The sequence below is a fragment of the Hippopotamus amphibius genome, chromosome 8, assembly GCF_030028045.1.
Source record: "Hippopotamus amphibius kiboko isolate mHipAmp2 chromosome 8, mHipAmp2.hap2, whole genome shotgun sequence".
Taxonomy (NCBI): Eukaryota; Metazoa; Chordata; class Mammalia; order Artiodactyla; family Hippopotamidae; genus Hippopotamus; species Hippopotamus amphibius.
The window spans coordinates 2,042,608-2,054,741 of NC_080193.1; the positions used below are offsets into that span (position 1 = coordinate 2,042,608).

The 12,134-nt window shown below is 43.5% G+C and overlaps 1 long non-coding RNA gene across 2 annotated transcripts in view; it reads left to right on the plus strand.

The window, feature by feature from the left end:
- LOC130859597 (uncharacterized) overlaps positions 1-12,134 on the plus strand; it is a 50,991-nt gene that overhangs the window by 3,757 nt on the left and 35,100 nt on the right. For both annotated transcript variants that reach the window (XR_009055225.1, XR_009055224.1), the window contains exon 2: positions 11,226-11,353. This is a non-coding gene — a long non-coding RNA (uncharacterized LOC130859597). The remainder of the gene's footprint in view (positions 1-11,225; positions 11,354-12,134) is intronic.

Sequence of the window (12,134 nt, forward strand, 5' to 3'; positions counted from 1 at the left end):
CATTCTTGAGTTGTAGATAACACACATCAGACCCCATTTTCAGAAATGTCCTAGCTATAGGTAACAGACAGCTGCCTACATGCATTTTGAGAAAAAATACAAGATAACAGAGAGAACATTGAATTGGATATATAAATAGGTTCTAATCCTAGTTTTGCTCTTAGGTAACTGCAGCTTTAGATAAATTGCTTGGTATCTCTTCCTAATCTCTAAAATTAAAGGTATTTCTCATAAAATATTTCTCATAAAAAGGGACTAATTCTCATATGTTTTATGATTGCTAGAGCTTGGCATCTCTTAAGTGTTTTAACGACTTTGTTTTAATATTTACTTTTTGGCTGCATCCGGTCTTAGTTGTGGCACGTGGTTTTCTCTCTAGTTGTGGCGTGCTGTTTTTTTTCTCTCTATTTGTGGTACATGGGCTCCAGAGAGGCGCATGGGTGCTCTCATTGAGGCGCAAGAGCTCAGTAGTTTTGGCACGCAGGTTTAGTTGTCCTACGGCGTGCAGAATCTTAGTTCCCTGACCAAGGATCCAACCCACATCCCCTGCATTGGAAGGTGGATTCTTTACTGCTGGACCACCAGGGAAGTCCCTGTTGTAGTAACTTTTCATTTTTTTTTTTTTAATCTGTATGGCAAGGGCAAGTGGAACACATGTTGCTAACAGCTAGTGAAGAACTCCTTGGATATGAGTGCCTTAAGGCCAGGACTGGGTCCCCCTTGTGTTAGAGTCTCACAGGTACAGTGGGAAGCACACTGGACCAGAAATCCCAGGACCTGGGTTCAGTCCTGGTTCTGCCCCAGGACATGTCATGACCTTCACGGGTCTGTTTCCTCATCGGTAAACGACGATGGTGATACTCACTCTGCTTTCTTTGAATTGAAACAATCAAATAAGCTAAATGGAAATATCTTTGAAAATCTCTACAGCAGTATTTCTATAAGATATTTTTAATCAAGGAAAAGGTATTTAGATATAATATCCCTGGGAAGTCATAAGTATACCATCTGTAATGACTGGTTGCTTATCTTCAGGGTGTTTTTTCCAGTGTTGGTAATGCCTTTGCATTGAATCGTGTATATTCTTCCCGCCAGTTCTCCTGGTAGTAAGTAGCATACATTTGAAAGACGCGTCATTTTGAAGAAGGCTGCATTCTGAGGGAAGCCATGAAATAAAGCTGACTAGCCAAAACTGAAATCTCGTCCGTGACCCGTCGCTGGTTTGTCTGATCATTTGGGCTAGCACGCTAAGCACACGCTGGTGTATCGTTAGAAGTGCAAAATCCCAGGTTGAATTTTTGGGACCCATAGTTCGTGAAGTTTCAATGTGGTAAGTGAACCTTCTTAAATGAACCTTCCTTTCTACTTCCTGCTCTCCCTGAAACAGTTGTGTAAATGTGCAGGGGGGTCCGTAGCAACGTGTGGTATTTAGGGGTATTTGGCTGTTTATAAGCTCAGTGTGAGTCAGCCGTGTGTTGTAGCTGCAAAAGAGCTGATGTAGTCTTAGGTTGCATTACGAAAGGTATAGTGTCGAGAACACAGCTGTAATCTGTGTGCCTTTGGGCTAGATATGAGGCATGTAGATCATCTTGAATACATCCAGAAAACAGAGAGATGACGTTGATGAGAACATCTAACAGCAGCCCATCGTTGAAGGCACTGGGAACGTGTATGCAGCAAAACAAAGCAAACAGACTCGGGGAGGATATTGTCCCTTTATTCAGATATCTGAAGGGGGCCATGTAGAAGAGGTTTATATTTGTTCCATGGGGCCCTGAGGAGGGGAGCTGGAGTCCATGGATAGAAACTCAGGGAGGCATACTTCAGCCCCAGTTCCTTTCAGCAGGTGATTCAAAGATGAAATTGGCTGCCTCTGCAGTGAGTTCTCAGTCATTCTAAGTGTTCAAATATGGCCCCGATGACCACTTGGTGGGAGTGTTGTAGAAGAAAGTCGGTCATCAGATGGGTAGTTGAACCAGATAGTCCGTGATTTGTATGTATTGCTTTCACATGAACCAAAAAAACCTTAGGGATATCACATCCAAAGAACCACAAACAGACCATAGACCAGTACAGGATAGTTTGGTATCTGAAGAAGAGAACGTCCAGAAGAGTGCTCTTACTGAAGAACCAGGTGATGGGAAGATTGTAGTAGTAGTGGTGGTGGTGGTGGTGGTGGTGTTCCTTGTAGTGTGTGTGTTTGGCTAGGTTGGTTGTAATGGAAAAGGACCACTTTTGTTGCTAGTAGTGTGGACCTGGATTCCAGGACCTAATAGTGACAGGAGTTTTGATCCCAGAATCAGAGCGTGAAACAACTATCTTGTGGTTGTAATTTCAGCTTGGAAGTCGTTGTGTCTGGGCATCCGTTAGGGGAGAGACACTGTAAGGGGGTTACGAGACCAGGCAGGTACGCAGCTCTGCATAGCCCAGGGGTGAAACCAGTGTATAGAAAGAATTAGATCTTTGTTAAGGCAGACCAAACAGACGTGTGTTCTGTACTTCACCATCTAGATAACCGGTATCTCAAAATCCTTAGTGCTGAAGCCAAGTGGAGGTTGTGCTCTGAGAGGCTGTACTGTGTGCTAATTCTCCGTTGTGGAGGGCTTGCAGTATTGTAGTAAGGTGCCGGGTTCTCTGCTCCACCAACAGCCTTACCACTGGCAAGTTCTGTCATTCGTCCCAGACTCTGAGCCCACTTCAGAGCCGAACCTTGCTGCTAGCCCTGCCTGAAAAATTAACGCCCCAAATCAGATAACTCGTCTGCTGTGTTTGGGGCCGTAAAGCTGTTTGTACTCCAGGTCAGTAACTGAATCTAGGTTTTGTTTCCTTAAATCCAGGTCCCTCTCTGGCATCCCAGTGCACTGCCCCCTTTTAAAGTTAGCATTGCCAAAGACCTGAATCTGGATTTTGAGTCTCATTCTGCTCACTGGGCCCTGCTAGCTGTTGCTGGACTCCAGCACAGACTGCTTCCTGCCACTGCCAAATCCAGGGCCCCAGAGACTCACCTTTGGGTCTGTGTGGGTGCTGCAGGTATAGGCTTTCATTCTCTAAGCGTGAGGCACCCCTTCGTCATCAGGAGTGTTTCTTACAGTCCCAAGTTTCTCCCTGATCAGGAGAGTTGGTCTGACCATGCCACCTACACGTGGGAGCCAGACTGATACGGGCCTGTGCCCAGAGCTGTCCACAGGAGGCCGTCTTCCATAATCAACCCCTGCACTCACTAGCCAGCAAGAGCTTCCTGAACCTGGTACCACGCATCCTCCTGGACCTCTAGGTGGTGCTTCTGGGCTCCCCAGCCCCATCTCTGTTTACTTAACTGGGTACTTTTCCTGCCTAGACTTTGAGGAATTCGTTTTAGCAGTCCATGGCAAGCTACACAGCTTGTCTCACAAAGATCACATAGCCATTTAACATTTATTCTCTTCATTGGTTGGTTTTATAAACATGTATTGAGTGAGCCAGACACTGTACCAGGCACCGGGGTCAAACATGAATAAGTCACATGGTGCTAGTTCTCATAATCATAATAATGGCTCCCATTTCTTGGGTACCTGCTATGTGCCAGGCACTGTGCTAAGCCTCTAAGTGACAGAGTTCGCAGGGGATGGGAGGTGTGCTGTGAGGGGGTAGGAGGAAAAGCTGGGTAGTTTGTAATACAGACGTAAGGCTCCAGGGACAGCACATGGTTAGTGCTTAATAAACAGTAGCTGTGTTTACAATATTAGGTGATAACATTACCAAAAGTGCCACACAGGTCCAGAGGCGGGAGAACAAGCACCTGAGCCAGAGGATGTGTGGAGGACACAGGAAGGTCAATCCAAGAAGGAGGAAAAGCAAGATTGCAAGCAGAAAAAGGTGGCCGTTGCAGAGTAGCCAGTCGGTCTGGGGCACCAGAGTAGATAAATGGTTGCACTGCACCAGTGTACAGGAAGATAGCTAGAGTTCTAGAGACGTGTGCTAAAGAAAGATTCTAGCCATGAAACCTTTTACTGCATTCACAAGAGAAAATGATTGCATAAAGTTGTAAAAACCAGAAGGGTAAGACAAGCCTGAAAAGTATCCAATTAAAGGAAGGAAGAGTGCGGGCTGCTTAGTCACCTGAAGAGAGAGAGTAGATCTTACAAAATGAGAAGAGATGATTACATCACTTAAGTGAACATCGATCACCGTGTTTGGCAGGACAAATGGAAATGTTTTTCTCTTAAATAATTCAAGCCTGCAGGCTTCCAACCAAGTTTAAGATAGTATAATCATCTGCTGTATATCAATGTGTTTGGTGTTCCAGTGGTGAAGGAGTAGAATTTAAAGGAGTAATAAGTAAAACTTACTGTCTGTATTCAACAGAGGGTACATGAATAAAGCCCTGATGGCAACTGCATGAGAGCCCTCAGTTGAATACATTATCTAAGGAGAAGGAAATGCTATTTGCCTGTTGACCTGGATCGTAACATAGTTAAACCATAGGATATAATCAGGGGAGTGAGGCCTGATGATTTAAAAACATTTCTGTTTCAATGTTTCTATAAGGTAGACTTAATTCAATATCTGTGACAAGTTTTCATGGCTGGTGGTTCATATTTTCCTCAATTAGTAGATACAGAAAGTGGTGAGGAAACAAGTGAAATTAAAGGAGTATTAAAACTATGGCCACATGCAATCAGATTATATAGTAATGATACTGTTTAATAATGTTCCCATATGTTGGATTATTTTATCAAAAGCAACATGGTACATTGGTGAAATCATATGTTTGAAAATTTCCAGCTCTGCTATGTGTTAGTTTTGTAACCCTGAGCAAGTTACTTAACTTTTCTGGACCTTCTTTTACTCTGCTTTAGCATAAGATGGTAATGCTTGCTTCTGTGGCTGCTTCAGGGAGTAGATGAAAAGCGGGTCTGTGAGATAAGCAGCGCTACGATGCCCCACTCTCGGTAGGGGCATCCCTTCCCCGCAGGACTGTAGCCCCTCCTCAGAATATTTACAGAGCCTCTCTGGAAGTTGCCTGCAGCCTGCGGCACAGCTTCTGGAACAATCTTACTGCTGCTAAGGGCTGTTTTGTTTTGTTTTTAGGGTAGATTTTATTTTTGAAAAAAACAAGAGCTAAGTTATTGGGTGATGAGGTTGGAGGTGTTAGAGTGTGATGGTAAAGTCTGGACTGTAGGTTGACCCTGAAAGCAACTCCAACAAAGAAGTTCCAGAAAAGTGTTGAGCAAAAACAGCATTTTTGGAATCGGTTTTGGATAGATAAGTTCTTGTGTGTTTAAACTTCAGCTTTGTTACAATCACACTTCGTTTCTGTGGAAAGGATGATGCAAGACGGAATTGAGAATAGAGACTGAAAGAATGTGAGGAGAAAAAACCACAGGCGATACATAGAGGCCATCCTACTGGCACAGAATTCATTAAAATATTTTTAAATTCTTTTGTTATGTACAACTCAAGGCTGGGTGCTAACAATGCTAAAAGTCTCATTTCTAAATCTTAGCATATTAAGGCCTATTACATTCTCCCACAGCTGAGTAGTCCTACTTTGTCTTCAACTCAGTATACCTTCAAATGAATTTATCTTCCTCTTACTAATGTCCTTCTCTCAGTTTCCCAGACTTAAAAACATGTCTGATTCCCTTTTTCTTACATTAACCCTTCTCTGCCTTACGATGTTTTGCTTTCCGCCTCTTTTCCAGTCTCACTGCTTCTACCATCATCACTTCACTTGCAGGATCTTGCCCAGATCACTGTATTAGCTAGGAAGCTAGTTTCTCTGATTTCAGTATTTTTGTCTTCTGATAGAGCCTTTTGCTTTTCTTTTTTTTTGTCCACCAAGCCTCTTTTTTTTCTTTCTTTCTTTAAGCTCTTTATTGGAATATAATTACTTTACACTCTTGTACCAGCTTATGAGGTACACCAAAGTGAATCAGCTGTATTTATGCACATATCCCCTCCCTCCCGCGACTCCCCCCCCACCCTCCCCGTCCTGGCTCTCTAAGGCATCACCCATCATCGAGTTGATCTCCCTTGAGTCTTTTACTTTCAATCTAATACTTTTAATTAATTTTCCTAAAATAACTGTCCCATCTTGTGTATGTATTTGTTACAATACCTAGCACATTGATATATAAGTAATTGTTTATGAGGTAATCACTTGTGCACCGTCTCTGTTTGGATCTTGAGATCTTTGAAAGCAGGAGTTATTTTCATTATCTTTGCCTATAGCGTTCTGGGGCTTGCACACAGCTGTGTGACCCCAACAAATTATTTAACGGCTCCATGTCTCACTTTCCTCATCTGCAAAATGGGGATAATAGTGTCTGTCAAAGGATTGCTGTGTTAAGAGTGTTTGTGTGTATATCAAAAGGTAGCTTTTATATTATTATAGTTTTTGTGTATGACAGGTTTTGTATTGTTAGAGCATTCAAAAAAGTTACTGCTTTCTTACTCTGGGCACACTCATTTTTCCTTGACCTTTGAGGGCTCTGTTTTCTGACCTACCTATTCTCTCCTGGTTAGTCTCATCCGTCCCCAGCATAATCTCCCATTCCATTAGGCCAGGCTCCTTTCTGTCGGGAGATACTCTGTCCTTTCTCTGTGCTTTTTCCACCCTGGAGCATCCTGTCCTATCTGTTACTCTCTTGCAGTCCCCACCCATCCTTTCAGATCCTCAGGAAGCATTTTCTCTGTGAGATCTTCACCAGAAGGTCCACGTTACACTCACCTCTCTCTCTTCTGAGCTCCTCTGGCATTTAGAGTTTGTATCTCAGTTTAGGTACTTAATAGTTTCTTGTGTTCATTCTGTCTCTAAAAAGAGTATAACCTCCTAGAGGACAGGGACTACATCATATTTCTTTCATATTCTGTACTGCACATGCCATGGTTCTGGGTTTATATTCATATAGTGAGCTTTCTTGATACATATTTAATGTTCTCTAGTGGTAAATGGGATACAGTAATTAATAAGAGGTGCCTTCATTCTAATGGTGAACTAGAGATAGAAATATTCAGGATTTCACCTGGTCACTGCTATGGAAGGTTTTGGAGAGGATGATTATTATGCTCAGATCTATTAATTAGATAAATCACGGATCTATGCAGAGGGTGAGCAGCGTGAGTAACCGGAAGTAAGGGCTTCCAGTCTGCAGCATAAGCTGAGACGTGACAAAGCCCTGATCTAAGGCACTGGAAGTGGAGAGGGTAAATTCAGGAGATACTGTGGAAATAAAAATCAAAGACATTTGTGACCACTCAGACACAGAGTATGGCATGTAGAAAACAGGGACATCCAAGATGAGTCAGGCTTCTTCCTTGATCATTGGCTTAATGGTGAAGCCGTTTAGGAAACAGGAGTCATGAGTGAAAAAGTAAATTTGGAGATTTAGATGCTCATGGAACCTCCTAAGAGAGATCCCTGTGAACTGTTGGAAACTCAGGTCTGGGGCCTAAGGATCGGAATTTGGACTAGAGAGAACAAGAATTGGAAATCTAAGCAAATAGTGATTGTTAAATCCATGGGAATATAAGGGGTCACTCAGAGACAGGACGCAGAAGGATGAGAGGTAGAAAGTGCTGAGACAGAAAGCTCAGAGGACTTGGAGGAGGTGCAGAAATGAGCAGGTCACCCGAGGTCGGCGTGCTGGGCAGCAGTTAATGCTGCAGTGGCGTCCATTCACAAGTGTGTATTGGATTCAGTGTTCGGGAAAGTACTGAAATGGGCTGGGCTGGTCCCTAGTAGGAGTTCAATATATAGTGGGCAAAATGAATAGGGGGAAGGAAGGGCCCACAGTGAGGATAAGCTGTGAATATGGTTGAAATGACAGGAAGGAGAAAGAACAGTTCATTGTTTGAAGAGGAGATAGGGCTTTTTTTTTTAAAAAATGAAGGTCTTTTGAACATTTTTTGTGAGAAGGGAAGGAACTGGAAGAGAGGGAGAAGGCAGTGTCAGTTGTGTTCTAGGTGGTGTGTTAACCCCTTTACAGGTTCTTTCATTCCGTTCTCATAACCACCTTCAAGTGGGGTCTCCTATCCACTTGGCATATGAAGCTCAGCTCAGTCATCGAACTTGACCAGAGGGATGGAGATTTGTTTGAGTACAAAGACCAAACTCTTTCCACCACATGTTGCTCTTTCTAGGCTCTTACCCACCTCTTTATAATCTGTTGGTCCAGATAAACAGGGAGTGGGAAGGAATGGGGTCACGGTCATTGTGTTGAGACTGCCTGGGCTGCAGTGGGGACACCCTCTCCATGACAGGAGGCAAAATGTGAGGAAGAACCTGTGCAGAGCAAGGCCTGGAGATGGACACATGGGAGCTGAGGGGACATAGCAAGCCTTAGTGGTCATCTCTTCAGAGGGAGGGGCAGGGAAGAATAGTGAGAAGATCAGAAACACTTACTGGATGATTGACAATTAGAAATCATAGCTGAATAGCAGTGTTTAAAATGCTTTGGTAAAAGAAGGGAAACTTCATTAAAAGATTTCAAGGATTTAAAAAAAAATCCTGTCTGAACTGCTGTCACTTTCTCAGGATTTAAAAAAAAAAAGAGGAGGGGGCTTCCCTGGTGGGGCAGTGGTTAAGAATCCGCCTGCCAATGCAGGGGACACGGGTTCGATCCCTGGGCCGGGAAGATCACACATGCTGCAGAGCAACTAAGCCTGTGCACCACAACTACTGAGCCTGTGCTCCAGAGCCCGCGAGCCACAGCTGTTGAGCCCGCACTCCACAACTACTGAAGCCCACACACCTAGAGCCCGTGCTCTGCAACAAAAGAAGCATTGCAGTGAGAAGCCTGCGCACTGCAACAAAGAGTAGCCCCCACTCACCACAACTAGAGACGGCCTGTGTACAGCAATGAAGACCCAATGCAGTCAATAAATAAATATTTTTTTAAAAATTAAAAAAAAAAAGATAAAAAAAGGAGAAGGCAAAAGGGAGCCAAATCAAAAAAAAAAAAAAAAAGTCCCTAGAAAAGGGTAGGAAGAATTGAGGGATCAGTATATTATAGAAAACGTCTATAAAAGTGTTTTTGTTTATATAAAGTTCCAATCACTAAAGAATAAGGGATAAGATATCAAAGAACTCCACATCCTTAAGATGAATCAGAGAACCCAAGGCCTTCTGATACAGCAGAGCATTGAATCCTGGAATGGAGAGACCAGCCTCAAATCCTGGCTCTGTCACTAGGCAATTCATATCATCTCGCTAGGTCTGTTTTCTCAGCTGCAAAATCCTGGGGTTGGTCTGTGATATCTAAAGTGCCTTTTAGCTCGGAATATCTGTATTGGTGTTGGATACAGTATGACATAGTGGTTAGGAGCACATAGACTCTGGAGTCAGAAGGCTTACATTAAGTCTCAGTACCTCACACCCAAGCTGTGTGACCAACAGCAAGCTGTTAGCCTCTCTGGGCCTCAGTTTTCTCATTTCTAAACTAGGGATACAAATAGTAAATACCCCCTTCGGTAGTTGTGAAGATTCAATGAAAAAAAATCTATAAAAAGTGCCCAACAACACTAAGTATTAGCTAAATATAAGCTATTTTAATTGTAGATTGTAGATGCTGTTATTCTGGTACCCTTTTGCCACCGCTGAGAGCACTCTGCTCTGCACCTGCATCTTGCAGGGACCAGAAGGTAAATGGAATTAACCAGTCAGAGGTTGCCAGGTTCCTCTTTGGGAAAGGAATGAAAGGAATCTTCAAAGATTGGAGTAGTCAGGACCTCTGGGTTATGATTCAGCCACAGTCAACTGTCAAATTTTCCCACAGCTCCGTGGAAAGTCACTGAAGGCTCCATGAAAACGGTCCCCCTCCTTCAGAGTTTCTCTGCTAGGATGCCTGGCAGACTCACAATCCAGAGTGCTGAGTGTTTGCCATTGCTTCTGCTTTATCAGTGATGCTGGAAGACTCAAGAGTCTGATGAGAGTTTGATGTCAGCCCAACTGTGGGGCATCAAAGAAGAAAAGTTTGGGGTCCGGATTCTTTTTCTGGGCAGGAACAGTGATGTAGTAACTGTCAGGTTATTTTGGAATTCAGAATCTCATGTCTTCCTCGTCCATGCTATTGCCTGCCTCTCTCTGTGGGTAAAGTTAAGATGGACCCCGCCTCCTAAGACAGCATACGTTAGTGATAGTCACAGAGATTTTCATCTTTTCTCAAATTACCCCAACAGAAGCTTCCTCCATGTGTAACTGGCCATAGTCTAAACAAAAGTGGAGACATCTACACGTTTGCTTATAGTTCTTACATCTCTTGAAATCTTTTTAGATCACTTTCCCAAATTTGAGTTCAGTGTCCCTTTTATGGATTGAGTGTTTCTCAAGCTTCTGGCTTCTAGCCTTGCAGAGGAAACTTTAGCTAGCCCTACACCATGATGCTCAAGTAACAGTTGGTGATCTGGGCCAAAGCTCCTTTTATTTCTTATGGTTCCCTTTTCAAGAGCAGACAGGGTAGGTCCAAGTCTAGCATGGATTTTCCCTTGCATTGAGGTCTACTCAGTACAAGAATAGAATTTGAAACTTAGGCCTCTTGTCTAGGTGTGAACTCCCTTTATGGCTAACCCCAGATTTGATACTGGATGCCATTCGCCAGACATTGGTCGTCATAACATACCTCTTGATAGCATTTTAGTGGTTCTGGCACCTCTAATCTGAAAATTTCTGCCTTTGGCCTCACTACTTCTCTGTTACTCTTTTGTCTTTAGATAGATCATTGGGGTCCCTGCCCTTTGCAGAAGAATCTACTCCGTGGTACTTGAAATGCCATATAATATACAACATTTTTTAGGTAATGAAATTGAGGCCTAGAAAGGGTAATTGACTTGCCCAGGTTCATATAAGCACTCATCAACAGAAGTCAAGCCCAGAATGCTGGCTTCTCTAAATTCTGCTGCATACTGGCTGTGTTAAATTAGCAGGTGTCTCCTTTTAAAGGAGAGATTAGGATCAGTGGAGGGAATGAGACCCTCCATGAAGAAAGGGCAGGGCTGAAAGACGTTAGAACCCAGGCGGAGGTAGGGCACTGTGTAGGCAGAAGGCTGAGGGTAACAGTGGGTGCCTGGTTGGAGGGGGAGCAGAGGTGCCACCGGGTGAAGAAAGGGTGCAGAGAGAGTTGGGAGACCACCACCACACACTTGGCCTGCTTGAAAAATCTTACCCGGCCAAACACATACAACTGCCTGTCCGGATCTTATTATTTCTACAGCTGTGATTTAGCTACTGCTTATCTTTCCTCTAGGAGATTCCTTGGAATGAAACCAATGGGAGATGAAGGTTTGGGAGAGTCTCATCAGAGCAGATGAGCCAGCAGCAGCCAGAAAGCTTGTTGCCTTTGGCTGAGAGCACCATCCTGGATCTGAACGTCTTGTGAGTAAACCCCAGCAGTCTCAGCCTTAGGCCCAAGTGAAGTTGTCCTGCTTCTCCTTGGAGAAGGACCTTGTGTACTCCCACATCTTCCCTCCCCTCTCGCTGATGTTGAAAATCACGTTCTCAGAGAACTCTTTAACCTAAAACCACAGTGCCGTTAGCAGTCCTGGGCAGGTGGCTTCTTAGTGCTTTTGGTCTCTGGGTATATTTGGAAGTGTTCTGCATGGAAGGTCAGGAGACCTGGGTTCTGTTTCTTATCCGGCCACTAATTTTCCTTGGGACCTTACACAAATTGTTCCTCCCTAGGCCACAGTTTCCTCATCTGTAAGACTGTTTATAATAACATTAGGTCAATTTATGAAATGTTCACTATTATCTACCAGACATAATCTCATTGAATTCTTTTGATAGTCCTATGAGATAGGTACTGTTATTGTCCCATTTTACAGATAAGGAAACTGAGGCTTGGAATTCTCATACCCTACCATCCTGTTTGAATTGCCACCCCACCTCTGAGCAACACTCCTTTCTCTGCTTTATTTTAGCCATAGCATTTATTACCACCTGAAATATTACCATTTTTACTTTTTTGTTTACCCTCACCCCCTACAAGACTGTACGCTCCATCAGCGAGTGGCTTTTTGTCTTGTTGTCATCCATTTGCTGTGTTCCCAGGGCCTAGAATAGTGCCTAGCACAATATTTCATTCAAATATTGGTTGAATGAAAAAAAATAAATGAATGAATTCTTGGTAGGAGTATAAATTGGTAGACTCTAGAGA